Source organism: Aotus nancymaae, unplaced genomic scaffold (genome assembly GCF_030222135.1).
Source record: "Aotus nancymaae isolate 86718 unplaced genomic scaffold, 86718_ANA_hifiasm-v0.15.2.pri h1tg000095l, whole genome shotgun sequence".
Classification (NCBI taxonomy): domain Eukaryota; kingdom Metazoa; phylum Chordata; class Mammalia; order Primates; family Aotidae; genus Aotus; species Aotus nancymaae.
In genome coordinates, this window is record NW_026988510.1 from 3,288,613 (window position 1) to 3,311,546 (window position 22,934).

Sequence of the window (22,934 nt, forward strand, 5' to 3'; positions counted from 1 at the left end):
CCCCAGGTTCCCACATCATGAAGGGCTCAGTCCCTCTCCATTTCTGCCTTTCTTTTCATTGGTTTAATTTTTATTCCCAGCACTCTCTTGATGCAGCAAGGTGATCCCCTAGAAACTTCAAGCTTGCATTAAATTCCAGTCTAACCAGAAACCTGGGCCTGGGTCTTGTGGTATTGACAGGCAGTGCTGGTTGCACACCATGAGCCAGTCCCTGCAGGAGGAGTAAGTGGGGCTCTGATTGGTATGTGAGTTGCAAGGATACCTCAGATTCAGGGGTGGGTCAGTCCCATCCTTCCATCTAGGGCAGGGTGGGTGGTCACTCAGGAGAGCTTGGGCCTCCTTGAGACCTGGGGATTGGAGGGTGTGTAGGTACAGAGAGCAGTTTTTCAGGGTGTGTGGTTTCCCAAGTTCTGCACTCCATGGGGTTGCTGCTTTTCATGAGGTATAAACTATTCCTACAAAGCCCCTATTAAAACCAAGCTGCAGCCCTGGTTGTGGCCAGAGGCCCATGGCAGTGCTAGGGAAGGTCTCACTGGGTTCCCATGTTCGGCTTCCAAGCAGTTCACAAGTGCAGCTGCTGAGAAGAGAGGTTGTCCGTGCTGGGGTTTCACCAACTTGTACACAAAAGCCTCAGATGTGAGTGACGGATCTCCCGTTAAAAGCTCTGTCCTGAGACTTTCTAGAGCAAACTGATCCCAGCCCCTCTCTGAACCCAAACCAGAGAGTTGAAAGATGGCTCCATCCGTGAGCTCCTACCCAACACGCGGGGTGAGCCAGAATGTTCACTGTTGGGAGGTGAACAAGGATGAATGACTCAGAGCTGGAGCTGGACAGGAGCCTGATGTTCCACCAGCTCTGCTAGGCACTGGAAGAGGGAATCATCAGCAGGAGAGTTTTCACTTCCTCATTTTGCTGTTTGTGAGCAGGACAGTGGGTATCTAGCTGCCCAGAGCTTTCTCCGCACACCCTGGGCTCCAGCCACACTGGCTTCTCACAGTCCACAAAAGAGTCGTGCTTGCTTCTGGATTGGGGACTTTCCCCCCCTTTCCCTTGGCTAGGAAAGCCCTAAAGGTTCACTTCAACTGAGTCTCTCTCAGCTGCTCCTGGTCTTAGCTTGCAGTTTCAGTGATCTGTTGCTGCATTGCCGGATGGCTTACCTTAGTGGCTTAAAGCAATGTTCGTCATTACACCTTATGGTTGTGAAGGTTGGCTGGGCTCAGTTGGGTGGTTGCTCTAAATGCAGTCAGAGGATGGCTAGAGCTGCCTCGCCTGAAGGCTCAGCTGTGCTGGACATCTAGGAGGCTCAGTTATATGGCTAGGGACAGTCAGCTGGGGCTGTGCAGGGAAACACTTAAGTTTCTCTTCTTCCAGGAAGCCCTCCCTGTCACCCCACCAGGACCCTCCCCTATCTTGTTCATAGAAACATTTAGTAATATCTTTGAAATCAGCCTTTCTTAGCCTTGGCTGCATGACAGTATTGTCTGGGAAACTTTTGACAAATATCCACACCTGGACCCTGCCTCCTGAGATTCTAGCTTCATTGGTCTGTGGTGGGGTCAAGGTGACTTTCAGAAGCTTCCTAGGCAATGCTGTGCACAGCCAGGCTGAAAACAAATGGATGAATGAATTTACAAGTGATTCATTGAAATGGAGTATCCCGGCTAAACGCTACAAGCACAGCAATTTAGAAAATAAATATTTAGAAACTAAATACTGATAGGGCAGCCAAGTGGGAGAACAACAGGAAGACATGAGAAGTATAAGAAAATAAAAATACAGAAAATAAAAATATGGAAAGACGATCACAATGGACTCAAAAAAATGGGAGGTTTTTTGTCAAGTGAGACTACGATGAAAAATGAAAAAACTATGGTGGAGCCTCAGCTTCTGGACAGGGTTAAAAGTCAAGAGGGCAAATGTTCCCTCCAAACAGGGCCCTTGGAGGGCTTCCCTTCTTCCTTAATAGTATCTCTTAAAGTTCATAATAGACACAGAAAACTCTATGCTCAACAAATATATTTGTTCTGTCTACTAAAGTACTAAACAACTTAAAAATACGTCAAGATGCTTCCTAATATTTTCTTTAGAATTGGCCATCTAGGCCGGGCGCGGTGGCTCAAGCCTGTAATCCCAGTACTTTGGGAGGCCGAGGCGGGTGGATCACGAGGTCAAGAGATCGAGACCATCCTGGTCAACATGGTGAAACCCCGTCTCTACTAATACAAAAAATTAGCTGGGTGTGGTGGTGCGTGCCTGTAATCCCAGCTACTCAGGAGGCTGAGGCAGGAGAATTCCCTGAACCCAGGAGGCGGAGGTTGCAGTGAGCAGAGATCGTGCCATTGCACTCCAGCCTGGGTAACGAGCCAAACTCCGTCTCAAAAAAAAAAAAAAAAAAAAAAAGAATTGGCCATCTAAAACATTTCTGTATGAGAGATGTGTGTGTAGAGACACAAACACGTGCATGCAGAGTCTATTAGGGTGGGAGAGTTCATCCAGACAGAGGTCCCTCGTAGCTTGCCACAGGGCTCTGCACTTAGCTCTTGTTTTATAAAAACTTGGCTGAGGCCAGGTGCGCTGGTTCACGCCTGTAATCCCATCACTTTGGGAGGCCAAGGTGGACAGATCACAAGGTCAGGAGTTCGAGACCAGCCTGGCCAACATGGTGAAACCCTGTCTCTACTAAAAATACAAAGATTAGCTGGGTGTGGTGGCACATACCTGTAGTCCCAGCTACTCGGGAGGCTGAGGCAGGAGAATTGCTTGAACTCGGGAGGTGGAAGTTGCAGTGAACTGAGATCGCACTACTGCACTCCAGCCTGGGCTACAGAGCGAGACTTCATCTCAGAAAACAAACAAAATAACAACAACAACAAGAAAACTTGGCTGAAGACAGACCACTGCATCAAACTGTAAGATTCACAAAACTCAGAAGAAAATCTCATGAAATGGGTGAGAATGGTAATGATTCAACAGATGGCAGACAGTTGGACTCAATGCATCTATGAAAGTTCACAACTTATGACCTGGCATTTAAGAGGTGCTTAATAAATGTTTATCAAATAAGGAATTTCAGTAAGTTGAAATGAAGGGCTCAGAGTTTCACAGAGACAAATGTACAGTCCTTCATCGGCATTTAAAATCTGATTGCGCTAGCACAGAATGCAGATGACCTGTGTTGAAATCGGTGCTATCCCATGGACTCAGCCTCTACGTCCATCCTTCCAGACAACTCAGAAACTAAAGCCAATTCCAGGCTGCACTCACCCTGACCACGCTCTGTGGGATAGCCCCCTCCAGCCACCCCTTGTCTGGTGCCAGTTTGTCCTCAGAACACTTGGGTGGGAAGGTAGCAAAAGAAACCAGGCAAAGCACAGGAATCCTGAGTCTCCCCAGTTTGTTCTCTTTGCAATTTCCATCAAGAGTCGGCTGGGGGAGAAATGGGGTTGTGGCTGAAATGAAGTTTTAAATCAGAGTTTTCCAACCTTTCCAAGTATGATGTCAGAAAAGGATGTCATGGACTCTTCAGGATAGTAATCCTGAAGATTTAAGGCCTGATGATCTGATTTAATATGTGTGTATTGAGAAAATGCACACTGACAAAAATGCCTTCTGTGAGTTCCGTAACACTCTTCAATTCAGTTTAGTAAACCAGTAATGGGAACAGCATATACTGTTAAAATAATAGTCCAATTCATATGTACAAGACCGTATTTTCTCTAGGGATGCTTTTGCTATTAGGTAAGAAAACGTCTGTTTTTAAAAAATAATGACTATTTAAGTGTTTAGGAAAGAAATGATGTGAAATCTGGGAAGCATGGCAAAGTATTGAAAACTTGAATATAGTTAGTAGGTTTATGAAAGCTCATTAGACTATTTGCCTACTTAAATGTTTGGAAATTTTTATAATAAAAAATTTAAATGAATATAATACCTGGCCCACACATTCAGACTTCCGTAAAATGATTTTGTTCCCTCTCGATAGTGACATCTGTAGCCACAGACTGGAACCAGTGGTTTTAGATTACTGGCAAATGCCTGTCGTTTAGGTTTTTAAAAATGTCTCATAGCTCAAGATGGAAGAAGGTGATGATTTGTATTTGTGTTTGCTCACAAACCTGGCTTTTTCCATTCCATTCTGCACAGATAATGTCAATAGCCAATCCGTAAGTATGAATTGATCCTCTGTCATGTGTTAGGCTCTGGAACGGGTCTAACAAAACCAAAGAGACATGGACCTTCCTCCCCAGGAAGCTCACGGTCATGTGGGAGAGATGGGTGCTGCACAAATCTTATTGGATGATTCATACAATGGTTGTTAAGAGGCCGGGCATGGTGGCTCACTCCTGTAATCCCAGCACTTTGGGAGGCCGAGGCGAGTGGATCCCAAGCTCAAGAGTTCGAGACCAGCCTGGCCCAAATGGTGAAACCCTTTACTAAAAAATACAAAAATGAGCCATGCGCGGTGGCGGGCGCCTGTAAACCCAGTGGCTCGGGAGGCAGAGGTTGCAGTGGAAGGCTGCAGTGAGCCCAGATCATGCCAGTGCACTCTACCCTGGGTGACAGAAAAAGACTCCATCTCAAAATAAATAAATAAATAAATAAATAAAAGTGATTGCAAGAATGCAGTGTTAGGAAGCCAGGGTGAGGGGCAGGTGTTATGAGGCCACATAACAGGGAGGCGGCATCCCAGGGCATGGAGGCTTCCTGGAAGAAATGAGACCTGAGTTTATCAAGCCCAGAGAACAGTCCCAGGGGCTTTCCTGACATCCAGAGAGCCCGGCCCACAGCTCCTGCCGTGTGTACCTCCAGGGTCTGGGGTGAGGGGCTCTCCACTTAGCGACCTAATGAGGTCATGAAGGAGCAACAGGAATGTCCGCCCGCTGCCTTCCAGCCTCCTTGTCAGCAGCTGGCCTTTGAGGGTCTGATCTTTGGTGTGTTTGATATGAAGTGGGAAAGCAAAAATAATCACCTGCCAGTGAGTTCCTCTTCCTAACAGACACAGAGTGATCGGGTTTCCAGAGGTGTGGGCAGAGGATTTGCTGCTCCCGCCAGCCTTAACCCTGGGGGAAGCCCCGTCTCTGCACAGCGCATCCATCTCCCTGACTCCCGGGATGGCCCGCACTCAGCCACAGCTCATATTTCCTGGGCTTTCGCGTGGGAGATGAACGCGAGGAGCCGCAGGCACCAAAAGACAGCGGTGAGCAGGTCATGTGGCCCGGGGCCCTGCCCACCCTGGGGTAGTAGGGAGTCGGCCCAGGAGACCGTTTCTGAGGATTTTCCAGGTGCCAGGCACCAGGCGAAATACTCTGTGGTGTTGGACTCACTCCTTCAGGATCTTGGATTTGCAGATTTCTCATGTTCAAAGCTAAACTCTTGACACCTTGCCTCCCCTCACACCACGACACCCACCATCCATGCCTGTTCTTCTTGCATTCTTGCCAAGCTGCTCAGGTCAACCCCGGGATGCGTCAATGGATCACTCTGCCCTCCCACCCACACCCAATCCATTAGCAAATCCTGCTGGCTTCATCTTAAGCCTGCACCCCTCCCACCTCTGCTGCTACTGCCCTAGAGCACCCTAGTCCACCTACCACCTGGGCGACTGCAGTCGGCTCCCACCCCGGCCCTCTGTAGACTGCTTCCAGCCCAGCAGCTGGAGATCCATGAGCCCTCGGTCAGATGGTAGCTCTGTGCTCATGCCCCCGCGCCACCCGCATCACAGGGGCCGGCTTACACTGACCCTGCGGCCACCTGGGTCCCCGCCCCACCTGTCAGCTCCTCTCCGTAGTCATATGGCTATGTTACTTACTCATGTATTTATTATTCGTTTTCTTCTTTGTTTCACATTTTTATCCATTTTCCTCACTGCTCAATCCCAGGGTAAATTACAGCTGGGCCCACAGCAAGGGTCTGTGAATGAGTTAAGTGGACTGTGGCTCCGGGTCGAACCACCTGGGCTTGGATGCCAGCTCTGCCCCTTCCTAGCTGTGTAATCTTCATGGAGAGTTTCATCATTTTTGATGCCAAAGGGTGGCTAGTTCACCAGCATCCAGTATCAGGGTTCTCTCTGGCCCTGGTAATGCTACACCACAGGCCAACCCTGCAGCCTTTAAGTGGAACTGGGCAACTGAGTGTTGGCTGATGGGATGTGAGCAGAAATGATGGGCACCTCCTCTTTCCAAGCCTAAGGGTGGGTTGAGAGGTGTTACCAGCACGATTCAGGAGAAACTGTCCTGGAGCTAGCGATCTGAGTGACCCCCTGCCAACCCTGGCCTCTGCAGCAGCCAGATTCAGAGACTGGGAAATGAAGAGTGGAAATGGTGAGACTTACAAGAGAGCAAACCCACTCCCCGAGCGCATGAATGTCCAGACTTGCAACTGCCCATGTGTAGCAAGAAGTAGAAGTTTCTCATCCTCCAGTCAAATTATTCGACTTCCAGGCTGTGATCCCTGGGAAACAACCTGAGACGCACACAGACGTGTGTGTGCTGGAAAGTTTGCTGTTTATCACCGCATTTTTAGGGAGGGGATAAATTGGAGAGTGATGTCAATGTCCAAGAAGAGGAGCTTGATAAAAAAATTCCAAAGTCGTCCCGTGGGAGAATGCCAAGCAGCCCGGATCCAGCTGTGATTTCCCCGTAAGGAGCCCACAGACACGCTTCCCTCTGCAGCGGAAGGGCAGAGTGGGGTTCTGCACAGAACTTCATGTCCTGCTGTGTGGACTGCGTTCTGTGTGTGCAGGCAGAGATGACACTTGAAAGTAATCAAACACACATCAGCATGTTCACAGTGGTTACCCCTTGGCAGTGATGTTATATGTAGTTCCCCTTTTCTACATGTATATTCTATATTTTCCAAATTTCCTAAAATAAGTGCATTCCTTTTATCATTAAATACAAGACAGCAAGTGTTAAAGACTTACCTCGTATCTCCTGCAACTAACTTGTCACAGGGTTAAAATGACAACTCGTGAAATCAACCCTCTGACCTGGTGTGCTAGAGAGCCTTGGAAAATACAACTATGTGACCTTTAAAAGAAGCCCATGGATGGGTGAAAACCCATTAGCATGTTGAATGAGGTTACTTTAGCAAGTGACTGATTTCCAAGATTCTGAGAGGAAAATGATAATAACCCGGTGAATGAACCTACATCACACCCGGGATGGAGCACAGAACCGTGCGTTTGGATCGGTGTCGGAGCGAGTTTTCCAGGCCCATGGGGAACATGGTGAGGGGTTTTCCACAGCCACAGGGGGAGGGGTTGCCTGGGTCGCTTTTTAGAAAACAAGGCCGTAAGTTCTCCCCCAGCGCGGGTGCTGAGCCCTGGCCACTGTCTCCATCACACCCATGTAGGGCCGAAGCCCCAAGCAGCAAGCAGACAGCATCCCCTAGGATCTGTGAAGCTCTGGGCAGAGTTCATGCTCACTGACCCCCTTGGAGATGGCTGCTCATCCTGTGGCTCAGGCTTGCCCTCTTCCTCTGAAGCCTACCTGGCCACACCTTGCCTCTGCCTTGCCAGGAACAGTTAAAAGCCTCTCCTCTCTGTTTCCACCACTTGGTTCCATGGCCCCTGTCTGTATTATGGTCCTTTTCATCCTGCCCCAAATGTGTGCCTCTGGGAGGATGGCAGCAGGTCACACTCATTCCAGCACACTGGTGCTTGGCCCATGCTCACTGATCTCTCTGGAGTGTCTGTATTTTGACCCAGAATTCATATTCATTCTTCCTTCCTTTTTTTTTTTTTAAATTGAGATGGAGTCTCACTCTGTCACCCAGGCTGGAGTGTAGTGGCGTGATCTCAGCTCACTGCAACCTCTGCCTCCCAGATTCAAGCAATTCTCCTGTCTGAGCCTCCCGAGTAGCTGGGACTACAGGGACATGGCACCACGTCCAGCTTATTTTTAGTAAAGACGAAGTTTCACCATAGTGGGCAGGCTGGTCTCAAACTCCTGACCCCATGTGATCCACCCACCTTGGCCTCCCAAAGTGCTGGGATTACAGGTTCATCCTCCTTTCTCTGGGTTTCCACCCTCCAAGTGATTTATCAATCAAACTACCAGTTCCCCTCTTATGAACTGAATTGTACCTCCCCTTCATTTAAATTCAAATATTGACACCCTAACTCTAATGGACTATGTTTGGAGAGAATGTCTCTAAGGACGCAATTAAGGTTAAATGAGGTCACAGGGTCGGGGCCCCAAATCCAATAGGACTGGTGTCCTTCAAAGCAGTGGGGATTAGGACACAGACGCACACTGAGGAAAGACTGAGGACACAGCAAGCAGACGGCTTTAGAAGAAGCCAGCCCTGACACGCCTTGATCTTGGACTGCCAGCCTCCAGAACTCTGAGAAATAAATATCTGTTCTCTAAGCCCCACAGCCCATGGTACATGGTTAAAGCAGCACAGATGAACTGAGGCATTCCCCACAGCCAAGGACTGGGCATGTCACCCAAGTGGGGCCAGCCTGACAAACTCTGCCCTCCCTGGAATTTGAATCTGGTGTTAATTGACCCCAAGGCTAGAAAGAGTCGGTGTTCACTCATTCTGACAGTGGTCTCTGGAGGCCCCCAAGCTGTCCCAGTTCCCATCCTTCTGAGACCTGGTTCTGGAATTCTGCTTTCAACTCCATGAGCTGTGCCAGAATAATTCATGAATTCCTTTTTCTTTAGTTGGAAGTGTTTTCATTGCAACCAAAAAACCTCAAATAATAAAACTTCCTTTTTATCCTATCTGGTGGTGTAAGATTAATTAACCACATGCTTTGCATGGTCCTTAATTTAGCCAAACGCTTTCACTCTTACTGTGGCTGGAGGGATAGAAGCAGCAAGACTTGGGATTCCCTTAGTGCTGCTTTTCATCTCCTTTTATCTCCTCCCCATCACTCATCACAGGGAGAGAGGAATGAATGAGAATCATTAATTCTCTAGCTTAGCCTGGCCCTTGCCTCAACACAGGGATTTTTATCCCAAACTAGATGAACATGATGGCTTCGAATATGGGATGAAGCCAGAAGCACCCTGGGAATGGAGACATTCCTCCACTGTTGAGGAGACATAGGAAAATGGCCATCATTTTTTCTTGCTAATGGATGACCACAAAATTATAAAGGGGCTGAGGGTCCAAGGAAAATTCATTCCTCTTTACTGTTTTGTTTTGCAGTGCTAAATTAGTAATGGAATAAGCTGGACCAAGAGTTTTCCTTCCCAAATTTAATAAAAGGCACAGGTGTGGTTGAAAGGCACTCAGCCATGTGCAGCTTGGGGCATTAGCAAAGCTGGTTCCAAGAGTTCCTATCTACACAGAATCCATCTTGTTCTGATTTAATACAAACTCATTGCCAAGTAGCAAAACACAAAGAACCCTTTTCTTTTCTAGTATGACTGCTTTTTTAGGCCGTATGTGTGTGTTGCTTTTTAATAAATGTCTAGTTGAACACTTATCCAAAACTTTGGCCAAATCAAAGGCAAAGAGTTCAACTTGAAAAGAGAAAAAGTGGGCATAGCTTTAATATCCCTTCATTCCAATCAATCACTGAAGCCTTGTTTCCAATGATGAAAATAAAGAGATCTGGTATGCCCAGAAAGTTTTAGGAATAAACATTATGATCACTGACCTCCCAATTATCATTGCCATCATCATCATCATCATCACCAATATCACCACCATCATCATCATCATTGCCACCGCCATCATCACCTTCACCATTATCTCTATTATCATCACCATCATCACCATTGCCACCATCACCATCATCACTATCATCATCATCACAACCATCATCGTCACCATCACCATTATCATCAACACCACTACCATCATTATCACCATTATCACCATTACCACCATCACCATCATCACTTTCACCCTCATTATCTCAATTATCATCACTATCATCACCATCACCATTATCATTGTAACTACCATTATCACCATCATTATTACCACTATCACCATCAATCATCACCTTCATCACCATCACTATCACCATTATCATTGTAACTACCATTATCACCATCATTATTACCACTATCACCATCAATCATCACCTTCATCACCATCATCATCACCATTATCATTGTAACTACCATTATCACCATCATTATTACCACTATCACCATCAATCATCACCTTCATCACCATCACTATCACCATTATCATTGTAACTACCATTATCACCATCATTATTACCACTATCACCATCAATCATCACCTTCATCACCATCATCATCACCATTATCATTGTAACTACCATTATCACCATCATCATCATTACCACTATCACCATCAATATCACCTTCATCAGATCATCTCTATCATCATCATCAGAAGCATCATCACTATTTGACCACTTATTATCTGCTAGACACTGTACTAACTTGTCAACATGCATTTGCTCCCTTAGCATCTCAGTACCTCCTTATTTTTCTCCCTACATAGTACCCAGTTTTTCTTCATTATATCATGTTTATTTATTTATTGGTATGTTGTTTCTCCCTCTCCTCCTGTCCAGAATTTAAGTTCCACACAAGATTTTCTTTATTTTATTGACAATAGAACTCCCAAAGCTTAGCCCAGTGCTTGTCATATACCAGGTGCCCAATAAATAGTAGTTCAATAAAATAATATTCTTTATAACTCCATGAATAGCTACTATCACTATCTTTATCATGGAACTGAGGGGAAATGAAGCTTGGAGAAGCTAAATAACTTGTCCAGCATCGTCACAGTCAGAATTCTGAGTTCAGTAGTGAGCACAAGTCTCAGGCTCTTTAACCTCTGCTTCCTAGTAGACTTAAGTTGTGGCTTCATCTTTGCCCCAGAATAAACAAGGTGTAGATGCTTCAAGACTTTTAAACTTTGATGTCTGCAGTTTCTTTTGCTAAGCAAATGAAATGCATCTCCACTTTCCACCCTTTAAGGGTAGAAAGCACCACACATCTGCTCCTCTGTTTAACATGAATACCGGAGCTTGTAGTCTCAGAAACACTCAAGAAATGACCTGCCAAAGCAAGAGCCATTTGCCCAAACTGAAGCAGGGATAAAAGTTGACGGACAAGACTCTAATTAAACCCTAATTTATAATTTAACAGCCTAGATCTTTTAGGTCATAAAGAACTTTGATCCTAGAAATCATGCTAATAATAGTTCCCCCACCCCCACCTCCTCCATCTCTGTCCAGCTTCCCTAACTGGAGGATGGGTGCTGCAGCGGTGTTGAAAAGAAATTAGTTCCCTGCAGTGGCTGAATGAGCTGCCTTTAAAAATAACAACCACCGCACATGGGGGCTTGAGATAGCAATCTCCCTTTGGGCTCCCTGGGTGAGGACATCATTTGCATAGTGATGCTTGCCAGATGGTTCTGAGACAAATTCCAGTATCTGTGATTATGGAGGGGCTGCCATTTCTTGGGGTCGGGGATGCCTGGGGATGGGTTGATGGAAGAGAGGAGGCTGCTTTTTAATGTTTTCACGGGGAAGAAGATCAAGGTTAAAAAATAGTGATAAAAATATTTAAGAAAAACTAATCTTGCACAATTGGAAGAATGGGTGGTTCTGAGAATGGACATGAATGCGGGGCAGTAGACAGGCTGAGACGGTAGGGATGTCATCACTCATGGAGCAAATGATCCTTTCCCAGTGAGCTGGAAAGCTCCGGATAAGTAGTCCCAGATTTGAGGATTACAGATACCAGGAAATTAAAAATGAAAACAGGTGGATTGACATAGGTTCATCAGATTTTATATGTCAGTTAAGTAATTGGAAAATAACAAGCAAATAGATAAACAAAAATGATGAAACTCTATAACCTACCCCCATGACCAAATAATTTATTTTAACACAAAAAAGTGGAAGGAACATAATGACAGTTAAAGAATAGATTGCCCCAGGAAAGGGCAGTTGACAATCTTACAACACATTTGTACATATTTACATGGTTATTTTGCTCGTTTGGTGCAACTTTGTTATAGATCTGCTGAGCCCAAGGTCTGGCATTTGTTGGCTGCCTATACATCCTAGTTGGGCTGGGACAGTTTAATGAAGGCTAGTTAATTAATTAATGTCTACTAATTGATTCCAGTGCCTCCTTTCATTCTCCAATTTGGACAATAAATTAATGGTTATCAGAATTTGGGGAACTCTAATGTAGATAGTGCTCAAGACTGATTTTACTTCATGACAGTATGGAGATTTTTCAGTGTTCCTTTAAAATGCTTTTATTCTAGATTTCAGTGGGGGGAAGTAAGAACCTGGTGCCCTGGTGCCTTGAGAAACTGCTCTCTCTCTGTCACTCATCCCCCTTTTCTGTTCCTGTGCATGAAATTCACTGGATACTCAGCACCTGATTTCAACAAACAGAGACACATCACAAACGGGCAACAGATGTGGTCAAAACAATGGGTCTGTTTGTCTATTTCCTTTGCTGTATTTTACTACTCACGTGTTGCATCTCCTTACAGAATCACTCTATTAAATAATGAAAGAGGTACCTCTCTCTATCATTATTTTCTACATTGTCTGCAAATAGTCAAAAAAGCAGGGATGGAGAATTTGATGCAAAGGGGTGTTATCAAGACGAAAGCCAAAATAGGCAGCATACAATACAATTTCTTTGTTCACTGAGTGAGAGTCAGTGTGTCACCTTCAGAACAACCACTAGTCACCTTGAATCTTAGCTCAATTTAACAACCCAAAATGCTAGATAATGACCTTGATGATGATGAAGATGGTGATGATGGTGGTAGTGATGATGGTAATGATGATGGTGGTGGTGGTGGTGAGGATGATGGTGATGAGGATGGTGATGATGGTGATGCTCATGACGGTGATCATGGTGACCATGTTACCATGGTGATGGTAGTGATGAGAATGATGATGGCAGTGATGATAATTGCAACAGTCACCTTAGGGTCTGCTGGGCATCCTGGCGTGATCAATGCCGATTGTGTGCAAAAGCACTTCACTGACTGTCTTGGAAAGGTAGGGTGAGTAGACGTAGTTTGGTGCCCATTCCCCCAAATAACCCATTTCGACCCAATAAGTCTAAGAATATTAGATTTAAAGGGCACTGTCAAAACCTTGTGGTCCAATCCACTCGTTTTACAGATGGAAAAATACTGAAAGTCTGGAAAAAGGAAGCTCTGGACAAAGTTTGTGTAATCTTGGTCAAGGCTATAGGTATCCATATGTCCTAAGTAGCAATTTTTTTAACCTATGGGGAGGGTGGCTGTTGCTTCATCCTTCTTAGACTTGCTCTGCCAGGCAGGCACAAGAACACCTACAATGAGCTGAGCTAGGCTTTCCTTTGCAGAGGATTACATCATCGAGACTCTTTACTTCCTAGGCTGTCCAGGATCCACTCCCAGTGGCATCCGCCATAGAAGCCAGAGGAGGTGCTCAGGGGGCGAGGTCTGGTGGAGTCACCACTTCCTTAAGAGGAACATTTTGGCTTACAGGCAAGAGTTCTCATTTCTGAGTGACCAAACCACTGAACAAATACCTGCTCTGTGTGTGTGTGTGTATGTGTGTGTGTGTGTGTGTGTGTGTTTCCTATTGGAGGGTTAAGGAAGACTTGACACTGGAGACACTGCCATAGGTACATGCTGCCATGCTAGTCAGAGCCTTCTGAAGGAGACAAAAGCCAATTGCCAGCATCCAGAGCAGCAGCCAAAATGTAGGAAGCTTCAGTCCCTGACCGGTTCAGATTCAGAACCTCTCAGGTTAACATTTAGCATGTGACTTGCCTGGTGGGCAGGTTTCTTGTAGCATCTGTGGAAGACTCAGTGGGACTGGAATGGTGATGACCTCATTGGGGATGTGGTGCTCTTTGGGTCTGGCTACCATTATTAAACCCAGAGCAGTTGAAGTGACTCCAAAGCCAGCTCCACGCTCTCTATGGGACTTGGAAAACCAGGTGTTTATCCTTAGGGTGGAAGAGGTGGGTTTTTGGGGGTGGGGGGAATTCAGGTTTACCCAGGGACATCTGTGCTGACCACAGAGCAATCATGGAACTTACTGGGAAAAGGACACATGGCAGAGCTAAGTCAAGGAGAAGGCAGATGCAGGACTACAGGGTGAATTTTCTGGGGAATTATGCTCCATAGAGTTACATAGTTTTGTAATAATGAGCACTGTTCAATGAACAATACTCAGGTTAGAGAGCGGGTCTGTCCACTACTGCAATTGTTCAAAAAGAGTGTATATGAAAACACAGCTGGGCACATTGTTGAATGGTTTCAAATTCTGGAGATGGAGAGAGTAAACTAAATCTAAGATCTGAGAGTCAGTTAATTCACTTGAAAAGCATGCAGTGACTTGCTTCTATTTAAGTCTTTGGTACATAGTAATACCTCACTTAACTGGGGTTTAAAATATCAGGCACACTTAACCAGCTGAACAGGAGCCAAGAATTGGTGAGAAAATACGAAATGACTCAGAAAATCGCTCATACATTTACCTGAGAGTGCTTAAGCATCTCCTTCATGACCTAGTGACCCCTGCTTCAGACACAATCCTAACAGACTTGGCTGTCTGATTCCCCAGCTGTGGCCAATCAAGAAAAGTGCATTTAGAAAATCAGGGAAGAGTATTATAATTTTTAACCCATGAATAACAAGGAATAGATGTGAACAGCACATCACAAAGGTAGGGGACCAAGAAAACAAAATAGATAGAAATATTCAGAAGTATGGCGATCGGAGGCCATGTAATGAGAGGGCAAAGAGTTGTACAAATTTCAGCAGCAACTGAAGAAGGGAACAGGTGATGAGCGACATCCTCATCACTATCATCACCATCCTCCTCACCATCATCATTACCACCACCACCACCATTATCATCACCATCATCATTACCACCATGAAGAAGGGAACAGGTTATGGATCATCAATAAGAAATCCAATTATGTTTGGGATCTGTATTAAATAAGCCAGAATAATACACAATGTGTCTTATAAAAATTTGTAATGAAACATTAAAAGGTAATCAATAACCTAGGAATTTCCAACACATATGGCAAATATGTGATGAATATTTGTATTCTAAAATAATACCAGCCGGGTGTGGTGGCTTATGCCTGTAATCCCAGAGCTTTGGGAGGGCATGACAGGTCAAGAGTTTGAGAACAGGCTGGCCAACATGGCGAAACCCCATCTCTACTCAAAATACAAAACATTAGCCAGGCAGATTGGAAGGCACCTGTAATCCCAGCTACTCAGGAGGCTGAGGCAGGAGAATTGCTTGAACCCAGGAGGTAGAGGTTGCAGTGAGCCCAGATCACGCCACTGCACTCCAGCCTGGCGACAGAACGAGACTCTGTCTAAAACAAAACAAAACAAACAAAAAGAAAACACCTACATATCAGCATAGCACAGAGATATAAACAACTGAAAGGGAAAAACAGACAAAGGCAGGATGTGATCAGGCATCTCACAAAAACATGGCACCAATGGCCAATGTTCACATGAAGTGTGCTCCAGCGCTGTGAGTCATCAAATACAGGCACATGTTAAAAACACAAGATTTTACTTTTGTCTGCCAGCTTGTCCCAGATTTAAAAGAACCAGACTGTTCCATGTTGGTTGGAATTTTGGGAAGTAAACCCCCTCAAACATGGCTGGTCTATGTTTTGGAGAGGCGAAGTTGGCACTTTTTATCAAAATGCAATTTCTCTATTCACCAAATTTACCTAGAAATTTCATTTCTAGAAATTAGCCCACTAAAAAAATAAGCATAGTGATCTATTCATTCAACATAGAATCAGAAAAAAACAGAAACAGCCCCAAGCTCATTCATAGGAGACAGGGCAAAAACATTAAGAAATATTCACTCAGTGAAATAATATGAAACACATTGTAAATGAGATATCTTTGTAAATCTATATGGACAGTGTATTATAAATGAATTATATAGTTAATGAAAAAAGGAAGTAGAATAATTGTATATGTACTATGATTCTTTTGGTATAATGATGATATTATTATTGTTATTCAAACCTTGTTTATACCAAACTGTATGAAACTATTCTCATTTCTTGGAAGACGGTGTACTCTCTAGGAGCAAGGCCTTTAAAATTTTTTGCAAAAAAAAGTTGGGGGGAGGTCTTTAAACCAAACTCCAATCCGTGGCCAGGAATGGCTTTGAATGTGGTCTAACACAAATCCATAAACTTTCTTAAAACATTATGAGATTTTTTTTTTCAATTTGTTTTTTCAGTTCATCAGATATCGTTAGTGTTAGTGTATTTCATGTGTGGCCCAAGATAATTTTTCTTCCAACGTGGCCCAAGGAAACCAAAAGATTGGACACCTCTGCAAACTTTTATGTTAAAAAAAATGTTTTGTTTAACTCCACAGTTGAACAAACAATGCCTTTGGGGGTCTCAGGCTCCATTTGACTCTATAGCATTAAATGCTTGTTATTTTCACCTTGTATAATTAGATGCTTTCTTTATGCTGTGTACTCTGCCAAGTCTTTACAAATATTACCTAATTTCACCTTCACTGCAACCCTCTAAGATTGCACTTCCTTATCTGAGCCTGAGTTATTAAGAAAACTGCCCTAGGTGTCCCATTCAAAAAGTGGCATAACCAGGATTCAAACCCGGGTCTGTCAGCCTCCCAAATCTGGGTTCTTGGCAATTCACTCATTCATTCATTTATTCACTCCTCAAATGTTTGCTGAAGACCTTTTATAAGCCAAAATATACTGAACCTTTTTGTTTGCAAATGTGATTAGGAATATAAACTTTGTGGAATCACCTCTAGAATGCATGGGAGTTGGTCCATACTTGAAGAATTCAGAGATTAAAGCATGCATATTCTGTTTCTCACATATCAGACATAGAATCTCTGCAGTAGATTTGTTTTGCCCCAACCCCTGTTTTTTTTTTTTTTCTGGAGACAGAGTCTCACTCTATCCCCCAGGCTGCAGTGCAGTGGTGCAGTGTCAGCTAACGTCACCCCTGGTTTCAAAGAATTCTCCTGCCTCAGCCTCCTGAGTTACTGGGATTACAGGCACCTGCCTCCACACCCAGCTAATTTTTGTATTTTTAGTAAAGACAGGGTTTGGTCAGGCTGGTCTTGATTTCTTTTTTTTTTTAATAAGATGGGGTTTCACCGTGATGGCCAGGCTGGTCTTGAACTCCTGACCTCAGGTGATCCACCCACCTTGGCCTCCCAAAGTGCTGGGATTACAGGCGTGAGCCACTGCGCCCGCCTCGAATTCTTGACCTCAGGTGATCTGTCCACCTTGGCCTCCCAGTCCTGGGATTACAGGCATGAGCCACCACACCTGGTCTGTTTTGCCTTTGTCATGTCCATTTCATGACATAATATAAGTCCTGGGACTTAAAAACATTAGGAAATGGAAACCCAAACTCAAAGGAACTAAGAGGACTTTGGGAAAAGTAAGAGGTAATTAAGACAAGTGGAGACAGAATTATGAGATTAATTTGAGAAGAACAGCAAAAGTCATTCTGACTTAGGTCTAATGGCTTAGGTGGGGGCCAGCAGCACAGAGTTTAAAAGTGTCCTACACGTAGGATGGCTGTAATGCGTCATCCAAACCAATGCACCTTTGAGAGTTAAAAAGTACGCTAAGTAACTGGGATGCCAGCTCAGCAGGCAGAAACTGAGACCATCCTCCGCAAACCTGGACACGTGGTCGTCTATCTAGATAACCCTCCCAAAACCCAGAATCGGCTGCTCTGATTCTTCCAGGCCACTGCTGCAGCCACATTTTCAAGAGGAAAGCAGGAAAGTGAAGTGGTGTTTTTTGGTTTTCTTAGGGGAAAGGGAACAGGTTTGGGGAAGGCCAGTGGAAGTCAGTATGTCATGTCCGTAGCTGGGACCTCAGCTGGAAGGAGTTTGTTTTTCCTGTTGAGAAGAAGGAAAACGTGGTGAAACATGTCTTTCCTAAGAGACATGACTTTTTTGAAGTCTTCAAAAAAACAAAAAAAAAGGTGCGTCAGATGCTCATCCAAGCACAAAACCGAGCTTGCTGTGTAACCCTAGACAAGTCCCTTCCGTTCGTGGGCTCCCACTCCTTCTCCAGAGGGAATATGAGATGGAGAACTTTCTCAAAACCACTTATCCCTGTCACCTACCCTATTGCCGGGACCATTATCCTTAGATATTTGTGGGATAAACAACAAAGAAATGAATGAATGAACCAATTCAAGGGTTAGTTCAGATGACTTCACTCAGTCCTGGAACTGAATGAAGCGCTATTTCTACCTCCTTTCATTCTTTATGACTCAGACTTCTTAGGAACCGTATAACCAAACCCTTCACAGTTCACAAGGTCGTGGAATTGGAAAATGAAGATGAGGAAGTGCTGCTGTGTTTTCAAAACTTTATTTTATTTGCAAGAAAACCTTAAAATGTGCAACCCTAAAAGCCACTCTGTTCATTGTTGGCGCAGAACATCAGCAACCTGTGTATTTCAGCTCCTAGTTAACCTTCACTAAAGAGCAGTGGCTCAGCAGCAGGCATCTCAGAAAGGTCGGTCTTCTTAGACCAGCCACCCCGTTTGCTTGTTGCAGTTTTGCACGAAGAGACCTGGGGCTTGACCGAGTCACACGTTGTCTAATTTGGGCTTTTCTCCACTCAGGAAATTCAAACCATTAATCAAATAAGAGGCTTTTTCTTTTTGCTCTGTCACCCTGGCGATTTTACCCTTCTTGGAAAGGGCTTGCTTTATGCTTTTGGAGTTCGAGTAAAGATAACACGAATGAGGCAAGTAAGATGTGCTTTGTGCAAAGCACTCCTGTCAGAGGCTCCTATACAGCCATCCGACATGGACATGCTGTCCCTGCAGCCGCAAGTATGGGACACTATTTTTCTACTTTCATCTGCTTGCTTAACCAACACAATTTTCATGTTACGTGCCCCAGGATGAGTGTAATTTGTCTTTTTTTTGAGACAGAGTCTCACTCTGTCCGCTAGTCTGGAGGACAGTGGCACAATCTCAGCTCACTGCAACCTCTGCCTCCCAAGTTCAAGTGACTCTCCTGCCTCTGCTTCCCAAGTAGCTGGCACTACAGGTGTGCACCACCACACCTGGCTACTTTTTGTATTTTTAGTAGACATGGAGTTTCACCATATTGGCCAGGATGGTCTTGAACTCCAGACCTCATGATCCTCCCATCTTGGCCTCCCAAAGTGCCGGGATTATAGGTGTGAGCCACGACACCTGGCCATAATTTGTCTTTTAAAAGCCTGTTTCACCGTGGCAGACATCCCCGTCTTTTTCACCCTCGTTGGTTTATGGGCAGTTACTGCATGCAGGAAAAAAAAAGAGAAAAAAGAACAAAAACGTCCTGGATAGATTTCAGCAGCTATTTGTTACTCAAAGATGAAGCTCTGCAAGGTAAACTGGAAATGACAACTGGAAAAAACACCAACCACTTGCAGTGTGTCCACTATTTTGCTGAAAAGTGACCCTGGTCTAAGGGGACAAGGAAAGGTGGAGGTTAAATTGTGTTTTGATGATTTTTGTCCCACCGAAAGGAAAAAAAAGTAATCTGGAACAAAAGTTAACCTCTGGGATTTGAACCCAGGGACTAGGGAGCATTCAGGGCACAACCTACGGCTTGACATTGTTGTCTAATGATCTGCGGTGTCTGGTTTCCAAAACGTCATGGTTATCAGCGCCTGGGCTTATGCGGATTAACATCTGAACGCCGAGCCTCATCCTGTTACTTTGGTTGGCTGTTTGTTCATGTGAATTGTATCACGCAGGCTTACACATCAAGGATTCACTAGGGCTGTAGCCAGTGGGAATGTTTCCATCTCAGCCAGAAGGCGAGTGCTGGTGTGAGCTCTGCCTCTTTTTCTAGGGCAACCAGACCCATGCTAATTATGCAGCTTTTAAATGCAGGTGGGCTTCAGATTAGCAGCCTCCCTAGAAGGAGATTGCATTCACTTATTAAAGCAGGCAATTGATTATTTTCTCCTAATAAGAGCTGTACACTGGTAAACCTGGGTGTTTTGAAAGGGCAAGAAGTATGGCAAACACTGGGGGAATGGCACCTGGTCGGGGGGCTCAGACTCCACATCAGGAAGTGTGGTCCCTGACTTTAGGGGTCATCTCTAATTTTCTCTCTCTTTTTTTTGAGTCCCAAGTATCAAATGAGCAGAAATCAGTGTGAGACGTTTTGAGTAAGAGATGCTGGTTTCACAGAAGTGCTCAGGCCGACAGGACTGCTAAGTTGTCTCAGGCGGCCCAGCATGTCTCAGGTTTCTCTTGAAGCTCCCCCTTTGAGGGAAACACCAAATATCACACCTTCACCGGCTCTCCAGAGCCAGTGCTAAGAACAGCATTTTCTGCTGAAGTCATCAACCTCATCCAGTGACATCCACAGTGTCTAGACCCTGAAGGGCATTCAATAAACACCAGAGAGTAAGAGAATAAAGCTCTGAGGGGGAAGAGACCAGGCAAGAGGAACTCCAAGCTCTGTAGTGTATGGTTCAACCTGCAGTCAAGCTGAAGCCCATTCACAGGGCAACTAGAAAGTCATGAACCTCCTCCTCTCAGATGGTAATGAGAACCTCACCTTGTGAGGTTAATGCTCAACTCAAATTGCATTTAGAGGAGAGCAAAAAAGGCCTCCTGGCCAGAGGCAAGAACTAGATAGTAGTGTAGGCTGGAAAGCTCTCTGGCCCAGCCAGTAGCCAGCACAGAGACCACAGTACTGCTGGCTGTCCCTCTGTGGGAGGTGAGAGGGTTTGGTCAATGCATAGAGAGAAGCCACCGTCTTTTTCTGTGACTTTAATCCAGGAGTCTTAATTGCCATGGGCATCTTCTGTTGACCTACAGTGTTTTAAAAGTGGAGACATCTTACCAATAAATCTAGTTGTCCTGCTGCTCTCGATAAACCCAGAAGGTCTGGCCAGTGTTCCCCTCTGGAAATGAGTGCCTGGGGCTCAGCCACAGGCCCCGCCACTCCCGATTGCCCGGCACCATCCTGCCTCACTAGTCCACATGACTGTCCTCGCGCTGGAAGGCAAGTGGTTTTGCAATGTTTCAGACAGTTGGAAAAAATGTGTCCCCTGCAACATGTTTACAAATAACGTCGAGTAGAGTCAGCCACAGTTGAAATATCTTACAGATAGACCGAGGATCGGGTCACCGATGGGGGAAACCGATAGCCAGTCACAGGTTAAGTAGGCTTTTGCTCTAGACAGGATATATAAATATACTCCAGAGGGGATCTGAACTTTCCCCACCTATCTGATCCGTCTCTAATTGGTACCAATTGGTATCCCCTTACCCCTGGGCTTTCTTTGTAATGGAGACGTTGTTCTCATTTTTCCATTTACAGTGACCCTTCATTCCAAGTGCTCATCCATAGGGGTCACTGATTTCCTGGGACAAGAATTTTTGGTTTTCTGGTGTTTAAAACATCCTGTATTCTTTCTTCCCGATACAGCTCCTTTATTTTAAATTGTCTGGAGCATTAAAACCCTGAAGAGCGACCGTCACTGTATCCACATCAACAGAGTCGTGAGAACTCACCAGTGGTGGGGCATGCTTTTTGCTTTATTTGTTTGTGCATTTCCAAGAAACGACACATTAGCAGAGGAATGTGTGGTGACTGGGTTCTGTCCTGGCTGGCCTTTTAACTCGAATCCGAGATAATTGTCTGTAGAATTGTGAGCTGGTGATTGGCTTAAATCCCATGCCATGCCCTCTGACCTCTGACATGGTGAGGGTATCATGGGGGAGGGTGAGTTCACCTCCCCCAGGACTGCCCTGAGATCTGAGCTGGATCAGGCATCTGAAGCGTGACCCCTTCCCGAGGACAAGGCTGAGTTGGGGGCAGGTGCCGGATGGTTGAATCTAGGCAGGGGATGAGGGAACCTTGGCCTCCTTGCTGTGTAACTGCTGCTGCTCGGCTCAGGTGAAGATTGGCTGCTTCAACAATGAGCAGCGGTGGAAAACAGGAAGGACAGCGATTTACCTTTGTCTGTAGGTGTTCCTCCTCCCTGGACACCTCCTTGAAAAACAAATGAAGCCCTTTGAAGCAGCTTGGGCAGGGTGTGGCACCTAAAAATCCTACCCATTTCTGTGGCCGGCAAACACAGGTGACCACTGATTTGTGGTGGTAACACTGCAGAGCACAGGAGAATAAACGCAGTAAAACTGAGAGAATGAAGTGAAGCGGGGAGGGGGCGTCTTTGTCCTCCAGTCCATCCTGTGTCCCCAGGGCTCCTGGGCTCATTCAGCCGGTGATGGTGTGGGCGGCATCAAGGTCGGAGCAGACAGTCCTCATTCTTGGAGGCACGCTCTGCCTCTCCGCATTAGGAGTGGGTGCTGGCGGGCACGGGGAGACGGATGGTGTCGTCAAAGCCGAGGCTGTTGTCGGGGGCGGCAGGGGGCTCCTTCCTGAAGCATCACTAGATGACACTGAAGGGACTTTGTTTAAGGCACAAACCTGGGAATCCAACAAGAGAAGTAGAAACTGCAGAGAAATTCGGAAACTACAGGCCCCTGGAGAAGTGTTAACTAACCTCGCCCCACTCCACCCGGGAAGCTGAATCCTAACACAGCCTTGGGAGAGGATGGGAAAATCCATCCCTCGTTGGGGCAGAGAACCCCTAAACGCTCAGGAATGGGCAGCACCAGGTGCTTCCAGGAGTGGGGAGAAGCAGGCCCTCAGCTCCTTCCAGCCCTGCAGACAGCCAGGCGCCCCGACCTTGGCAGCAGATGGAGGCTCGTTCATTCTCTGAAAGGCTGGCACTGGGGTTTCTGGAGCCCAGCCAGGCTGGGGGTCTGTGCAGAAAGCAGGGGATTGAACAAGTGTGACTTGTGCAGCATGGAGGTTGATACCTCCTCCAACCAGGCCTTCACCACCCGCTGAGTCTCAGAACATTAGCCCTGGGCCTCCAGCCTCCAGACAGGGAGGCGAAGAGCCCACTGTAGGGAACTGGAG